General features: G+C 42.4%; 1 protein-coding gene across 10 annotated transcripts in view; it reads right to left on the reverse strand.

The window, feature by feature from the left end:
- The window catches only part of ZNF664 (zinc finger protein 664), a 38,647-nt gene that overhangs the window by 21,736 nt on the left and 8,509 nt on the right, over positions 1–8,402 (reverse strand). For 3 of the 10 annotated variants that reach the window (XM_017889734.1, XM_017889728.1, XM_017889719.1), the window contains 2 exons: positions 6,918–7,003; positions 4,870–4,965 (listed from right to left, as the gene is read on the reverse strand). The exons of 1 other annotated variant lie outside the window; for it this stretch is intronic. The gene's annotated coding sequence lies outside the window, so the exon portion shown is untranslated. The remainder of the gene's footprint in view (positions 1–4,869; positions 4,966–6,917; positions 7,004–8,402) is intronic. 6 more of the 10 variants (XM_017889705.1, XM_017889711.1, XM_017889714.1 and 3 more) reach the window with 3 other exon arrangements.

Consider the following 8,402-nt stretch of genomic DNA (forward strand, 5'->3'; position numbering starts at 1 on the left):
GAGTTTCTTTGTCTTTCCGGGCTGACTTCAGTTACTAGAGGCTGGAGGTGGTCAAAACTGAGAGGAGAAGAGTTTCACTCAGAGTAGCCCAAGCACACCCGTAATTCCCAGGTCTAAATCTCTATGGTCAAATCCTCCACAACACAAAGCCCAGCCTCAGAAGATATTCCAGGTTCTGTTGACTCAAAGGCCTGCCAGTTCAGGCACCAATGTATTCTGCTGTAGTCACTGGAGTACAGGCACTTCTGAAAAGTGGAATGACCTCTAAAAGTGGACTCCTCAAAAGAACATTAGTCTCTGCCTATTGGCTGTCATTCATGCAGCACCTTGGAAACACGCCCTGACAGGAATTCAAATGTGCCCTTACCTGTGGCTCAAGTAGCAGCCAGCATTTCCTGAACATGCTGTTAGTAACCACAGCCTCTGTGATAATAGGAACAACTTCCCCAAGGGTTCTGAAGTCAACTTTTGAGTTTCGTCAAAAGAAGTTCTAACTCTGAGCAGGATTCTCCAATTTAGGATATCAGCCAGGGTATACTCCTCTCCTTTCTAGAATGAGTGCAAACTTTAAAATCCGCTCCAGATTGAAAAGAGAGGATTTTACATCACTTCTGATGCCTTCCTGTGCACAGCCCTGCCACCAGATGGCTAGAAAAGCCTGTGACTCAGCTTGACTCCTGAGCTCTAGTAGAGAAACCGACAACAGTCTTTCCAGACACTCCCAGTACCTCGTCTACACCTTTAGACCATTTTCCTACTTGGTCCCCAGGTATCTGGGACCCTCGCCTCCTTCTCCTCTTTCCTTACTGCCCCCCCCACACTTCCTTAGACCCTACACACCAAAGTTCTAGGTTCCCTGATTTCTCTCACAACAGACAAGTTCAATGGCTAATGATTTGGGCTCTGGGTTTTAAAGAGCTACAGGGAAGATATGCTTCATTTTGTCCTGCGGAAATTCGTCTTTGCATGACTTAGCCTAACGAATCCTAATGGAGAAAAGATAAAAGACAAAAGAAGCTGTGTCTGATTTTTCTTTAACAAGAAATTACCACAGACTATGAAATTAGGTCCAGAGAAAGGCAACAGAAGTTATTGAGGGAATGACGCCAAGTTTTCTCCTGAGTCTGAGAAGAAAATCTGAGAAGGCTAAGTGCATGTGTTATCAGGGTGATCAAGGATGACACAGGCATCCATTCTGTAGCTTTCCTTCAGCCAAGTCCTCTCACAAAATGACCTCTGGAATGACATCACTGGGTGTAGGCCTCTGCTGTGCCACCTGCTATGTGACTGTGGCTGATCTGACCAAGCTGCAAACATATGGATAATAATGTCTACAACACTTTGCTGGGGTAATTAAAGAAGATAATAAACATGAAAGTACCTATCAAGAGTGCCCACAGCATAGCTGAGGCTAAACGAATGTTAGTTTCCTTATTTCCTTTATTTTAATTAGTACATGACACATTCATTCATTTGCCAAGAATGTCATTTCACAGGCAGAGGCTTCCAAACACCTGATGATCTAATCTCCCTGTAATTAGGGTTCTTCCTCCATTCAAGGTGAAACCCTGCCTTTATTCCTAGGTGTCTGCTGCTCCCTGTTCCTACCCATAACTTTTCCCTTCTTGACCCTCTAGTGACAGGATTGCTTTTTAAAAAATATTACTTTAGTGAGATTTCCCCATGGTTTGCACTCCACTACTTTGTTTTCTGCTCTTCAACCCCATATACAGAAACGCCTGAGTAATGGGACACAATGATTAGCTTCAGTGATAGCCCCTACATGAACCCCACATACAAGGCCTAAGTTGATCTTATCTATCTAGTAAACGTGTAACATACACATGCACTAAGAACCATAATAATTTGGTGGGTAGAACACCGGACTTGCAGCTCAAAAGGCCTAAGGTCAAAATCTTCACCTAATACTAAATAGTTGTCTGACTGAAGTCACTGATTCTGACCAGCCTCAGTTTATTCAGCTATGAAACAGAGAGAAGTCCCACTGTGAGTCATGGAGATGCTCACTCTCACCCTCCACTCATGCCTCCTCAGGAACAAGGAACACTGATGAAGTAACAGAAAAAAATGCAATTTCCTCAGGATACAATTAGGATACCTAGAGAGTCAATGTACAGAAAGAACAACAGACCATGAGAAAACCCACTTTCCTGCGTATTCTACCTTTTCCTTAACCTTCCCTTTGGCTGACTACTGGATTTGTCTTCCTTAAGGGACCAGCCTTTCACAATTGGCCAGGGGATTCTTTCTGTTCTGAGGTCAGGCAGGAACTAGCTGAAGGGAGGGAACACAAAAGGAAGCACAGAGGCTTAGTTCAGATTAGCTCTAATGCTCGTTTACGAAACTTGCTTCCTCTTTCCACTGTGGTAGTAAGACCTAAAGAGACAAAATTCATGCTCAGGCCCAGAAGAAAAGAAGAACAGACTGGAAAGCTCAAGCCACCCTCAGGAAGAGGCATAAGGAACACCTGAAGGTCATAGGAGTCCCAGTCTAGCCAACTAAAAGAAGAAGGAAGACAGGTTGGGCCCTGAAGAACAGGCAAAATGAAAAGTGGGTAATTAGCAATACTGCCCTCAATGATGCTGGCAGTGGGAGTTGCCACAGTAGTTAGGGGGTCAAAAGTTAGGGATTTGTAATTCTGACTATATTTGTACACATTTTTAAAAACTGTGGTAAAAAACACATAAAATCTACCATCTTAACTATTTTAAGTGCACAGTTCAGTAGTGTTACATATATACACACTGTTGTGAAACAGATCTTCAGAGCTTTTTCAACTTGCAACACAAACTCTGTCCCCATTCAACAACAACTCCCCTTTTCCCTCTCCCCCAGCCCCAGTAATCACCATTCTACTTTTTTGACTCCATGAATGTGACTATTCTCAAGTACCTCAAGAGTCTGGCTATTTTTATACCTGGGTCACAATTCATAACATGTATGGTCTGGCAAACCAAAGCAAGCAGGGGAGAGAGATTTTGGAGTAGGCTCACTCAGGAAGCACAAAGTGCAAGAGCAGGTGACCTCTTACAGCCAAAAATCAACAGAGATGATGAGAATCCTAAGAATAGATAGGATTTGGTCATTAGAATTCAGTATCTGCATGGATGGATAGAAATTTATTGCCACTTCACTCTCAGAGAGGGCCAGGGAATGGTCACTACAAATGATGCAGAACTCTGGCCTTCAGGCTTTTGATCTTGTAGGACTCGCACTGGAGGCTGATCCAGTGCTACTCTGAAAATGTAGGTTATTAATGGCTAATACCAAATCTGGCCAATGGGCTCAGCAAACACCCCTAACTTCTAGGTACCCTAGAAGGAAATGTACACAGGACTGAACTGAAAGTACACAACACTTTATTATTAGCTGGGCCTGTGAATCCAATTCCCAATGCAGCATTCCATAACGTAGGCTGGATCACAGAGAGAACTCCTTTTCCCTACATTAGTGGTAATCTTAAACTGAGACCAAAGTGCATACGGGTATGAAAAGGAATTCATATAATATTAGACATGACTCTTTGGTCTTATCACACATAGTAAAGACTAGCTGAGGTTACCCAACTCAGCACAAGAGAGAATGCAGCCAGAAAGAGACAGAGAAGAGAGAACATTTGCCAATATGCCAGGGTCCACTTGCCCCCACTTCTAAATAGGTCAGTCACCTGGAAACCAATCCAGTAAATGGGAAAAGAGAGAAAAGAAGAGGTGGTCAGGACCTTTCTGTTGAGGGGCAGCCCCAGCCTTTCCATTGTAGCCACAGACAGCCAAGAAAAAGAAAAGATATCACACATCCACATAGGCTTAGCCTTCTAACGACACACAGTCACTAGACCCACTAGGACAGAGGCCAACAAAATGTCCTTTACCTCCCACAGTCAATCCTCTTTGTTGCATGGGAAAGTGAAGTCTGGGAAAGCAGAATCCCAGGGCCTGAGCAACCGCAGCAGGAGAAATGACAAGAAGCTCATTCCCCCAGAAGCCAGCAGCTATCAAGACAAAGGCTTTCCTTTCTCTTGCTGCCCAGCTATGCATGGAAATAACATGCAATTTCATGATGTCTGTGAATCACAGAGATCTAGACTGTATGTTCAACTGGAGTATTCTGGATTTCAGCAATGACCAAATAAAGATAAACAAATATCTGTCCTATATATCTTGTCTTCTTGAGCTGAGCTAAAGGAGGAGGAAAAAAAATCTTTAAAAAAGAACTAATCCAAAGAGAAAACAAAGAAAAAAAATAGTTGTGTTGGGAACACAATCACACTCAGAATCAAGTCTGCACAGATTGATGTGAAACCATAATCCTCAAGTAAGAAGATTTTCAGGAACTTATATTTAAGGAAAAAGCTACTCTTCAGGCGTTGGGGAAAAAAATCACCAGAAATGCATAGAGCAAACGAGCTATTAAAAAGTTTTGATAGCTCGGTGAGGATAGGAACAACAGAAGAAGAAGACAAAGAGTGGCATGAGATCTAGAATCCATGTAAGGCCTCCAAGATGGCAGAGGAAAATGGGACAAGTGAAACAAAGTTTTAATAACCAATAGTTCACATGGAAAGAAGAAAATGAAGATTCTGAGGAGATGGACAAAAATGTTTCTGATATCTTCAGAAACAGAAGTTAGTTTCTGATATCTTCAGAAACAGAAGGTGGTCCAAGATCTGGGGAATTCAATGCCAGATAAAGACGAGAGGTCAGGAAGAGTGTGAGACATGGAGAGCTGCTTCCTTATTAAGCCCCAAAGGGTACATGCTCAGAAAAAATTCTAGAGACAGCTTTGGCTTAAAATACTCAAGGGGGATTCTCCATCCAGGACAAATGGTGAAACAAAGGGAAAACTTACCACAATGACAGGATCAAAACCCCCAAGACATTCCAGAAGAACAGGCAGAGGCAGGGCCCACAGTGGCTGAAGGGCTACAAAAGCCTTAGGATCCTGCTGGATGGGAAAAATGCAGAGAGAAAAATGGGTTTATTTATAGAGAATTTAGGATCACAAAATGTTTTCACAAACTAGCTACTATAAATGTGGGGTACCAGCTCAGAAGATAGGACAGACTCATTTACATCTGGGATTTATAGAAATACATGGGATTCAAGGCATGGAGGTCCAAAGAAGGGATAAGCAAATCAAGAGAAACCACAGAAAGGAAAATCCAGGCACTCTGCACAACTTCCCTCCAAGATATAGGTATCCCAGTATCACAACTAGCCTCTTGATGGGAACCTGATCCAAAACGAGTTTAAGGTTCATAGGTGTAAGATAACTGACTCAGACTGGCTAAAATGCCAGGGAGTAAACAATCAATAGTGTTTTTTCACAGATTTTCCAGTCTCTCAGGGTGCTGAAGAAGCACAAACTGGAGTCAGACTGGGCGAGTTCATGTCCTGGTCCTACTGCATACCTGCTATGGAAGCTTCACCTAAGAGGTTAAGAATGAGTTAATGGAGATAATAAAGGCCCCTGATCTTATAAGGTAATTTAAGGATTAAATCAATTAATCCATGAGAAGTACTTAAAACACTGCCTGGCAAATTTTAAGGGCTCAACAAAGCTATCATTATCATTATTTTATTTATTCCATCTACTACCTCCCCCCTTCTGCTATATTCTATAATTGTTCAGAGAAATTTAGGTATAGATCTCAAGATCTAGTTTTAAGTTTGGGGAACTTCACTTTCCCTTGGGAGTTATGATATATTAAGGAACTTAGGTTCATACTGCTGCCGTATCTACATGTGGATGGGACATTTACATGTTTTTCTAGCTGTTGTCAATCTGGGGACAGTGCTGAATTACAGTATTCCTCTATGGCTCCCCAGAGCTTTAGGGAAAAGGATTACATGAAAGGAATGTGGTTAGAATGATCCAACTTGCTAATAACTATCCAAAATTGCTATATCATTTTCAGCAGAAATCACTAACATTAGAAATAGAGTCCTGTAGACTATGTTGAGTGGCCCTGCACTGTCAGAGACTGAATAAAACAGGAAGAAAATGGAAAAGTGAAAATGCTTTAAATACGTTTAGCTATTTTAGTTTCTCTGTGGGAATAAAGGTTCAACTTAGAATGAAAGCTGTTAACAGGATAATATTTTAAAGGGCAGGAATACATTTGGAGGAATTTCAAATGGTCTTGATATTGGGTCAGGTTTTCTTCTCCGTTACTGAACTACACATGCCAATCATGGTGCCTGCTAGCCTACAAATCCTACTAATGGGAACTGCTTCAGCTTTAAGGGTAGGCCCAGGCAGCCATGGGCCACATGACCACTTCTGAGACCAAGTGCAGATATATGACCCAAGAGCTTAATTCTGACATATGATGTGGCTTGGAACAACTATGAAAGCACAACAAAATCTGATTCCCCCTCTCTCAGGAACCTAAGCAATACTGAGAGAATGAGGTTATCAGCTGTGAGAGATGAAGCTGAGAGGTTATGATCCGCAAAATGACTGCAGAGGTCATGAGATTACAGCAAACCAAAGTCATGAGGAAGTAGAATCTATAAGCAAGGAGGAGCTAAAAGGTTAGAAAAGACATATAGGGGAGGGAAAAACAAGCCAGATGGCAGCAAGAGGAGAAAGACACAAAGAAATGAGCGACGCTGTGAGAGACCCCACTGTCCATGGGAAGACTGTGGCTTGTCTCTGGACAGCCTGAGTTCCTCACGGGTCTGATCCACATGCATCCTCCAATACAGCCCCTTGTACAGAAAGTGGTCTGAATGAACCTCTGTTCTTTCCAACAAAAAATCCCTAACTAAAACACTTCCTTCAACTCCTCCTTAAGATGAAGTTTTCCCAGGAGGTGCCTCAGTGCCACAAACAAACAGATTCCAGGCAAGTCCACCCCCTCCCGTGCCCCCGCCAGACATGCCTAGACATACCCAATGTCCACTTCCCAGCAGAACAGGGATGTCTTATCTCTAGGCATATAGGCACAGTCCCTAAGGCTCATGAGCATCTCGAGGACCTATGTAAATGTTTGAGATATGAAGAAAACATTACTGGATGCAAAACATGCAAAGAAAATCGCAAAATTAAATAAATGTTAAATGTCTACAGCCAATCAAAGCTTAACTCACATGGTTTTGTACAAGCTAATTTTATGTGGGACATGGGTGATTTAATGTTTGATATGACACAGTAAAGGCCTCCAAAGGTTAAAATGGCTTAAGGCCTTCACAGGTCTTCACACCAGTCCCATAGCAGTGGACGTGTATGGGCCTAACCTGGAACCTGCCATTCCAACCCCTTGGATAAGTGTATGCTTAAACAGTATACCTGGCCACTCAAACTGGGCACTCAGTCTAAAGTGAGAGGTCAAATCCCACCTCCCAGATTTCAACACAGTTATTTGACCACTTCTCATATTAGGAATCTGTTATCTTTTCTTAATGAAATATTTTAAATAAGTGAAGCCAAATAATTTCTATTAGCCATACTACTAGTTTTACCGAGTATTTTTACATGTCATTTATGAGAACAAATGGTCTCACAGATTTAAAGGATTTAACATTTGACATGTGTCAGAAGAGTAAATCAAAACTCAGTCACATTTACTCTCTCCTGCAAGAACTCCCTCAGGTGTCATGAAGAGACCTAGACATTTTCTTCCTTTTGGTCAGATTTTCAATCTGAGAAGAGCAGGAAGTGGCACAAAAGTGACACGAAACTTAGATCTTATATTCTGAGACGACGGTGTTAAAAGCAAAAAAGCAAATATAATCCTTTCTAGAGTCACTGTTGATTATAGCTCTAATTTCATAGACACAGATAAGCGACATGTGTTCTCTGGAGCCATCCCCCGACTAAGACCAATTCACTCTTCTCACTTTCACCGCTGAGCTCCTCCACAGCATCTACAATACCTTCTGTGTGCGCCTCCTACACACCATTCTGCACCCCAACTCCCACTACAAACTGCTCTCAAAGTCAAATCTCGGGCTGTTCCTCCTGCCTCACCCTAACTCCTAGTCTACCGTCTCCTCAGCTCCCAGTTCCCTGCACATTCTCACTTTTCCTCTGGCTTTGCTGAGTGTGTCTGCCATCTCTGATGCCTATGCCTAAATATAGGAGTCCTCCATACAGTATGCCCTGTCTCCATTTTTTAGCTCAACTACCTGCTTGACTGCAGTGATGACCATTTCCATGACGATGATACCACAGTTTCTTATCACAGTCTTTTCTTCTTACCTGTATCTCCAACTGCCTACTAGAATTATTTTCCCATCATCCCATGATAAACTGAAAATCACTATTTTGATAAACTCAAAGTCCCTAAAAAAGGCAACTGCTTCCCTCAACAAATCTCCTGGGCAAAGAACTTTGAAACCAACTCTCTCCTCCTCCCCGGCTCCCCCCCCCACCCA

The sequence above is a fragment of the Rhinopithecus bieti genome, unplaced genomic scaffold (assembly GCF_001698545.2).
Source record: "Rhinopithecus bieti isolate Rb0 unplaced genomic scaffold, ASM169854v2 scaffold_574, whole genome shotgun sequence".
In the NCBI taxonomy this organism is placed as follows: Eukaryota; Metazoa; Chordata; class Mammalia; order Primates; family Cercopithecidae; genus Rhinopithecus; species Rhinopithecus bieti.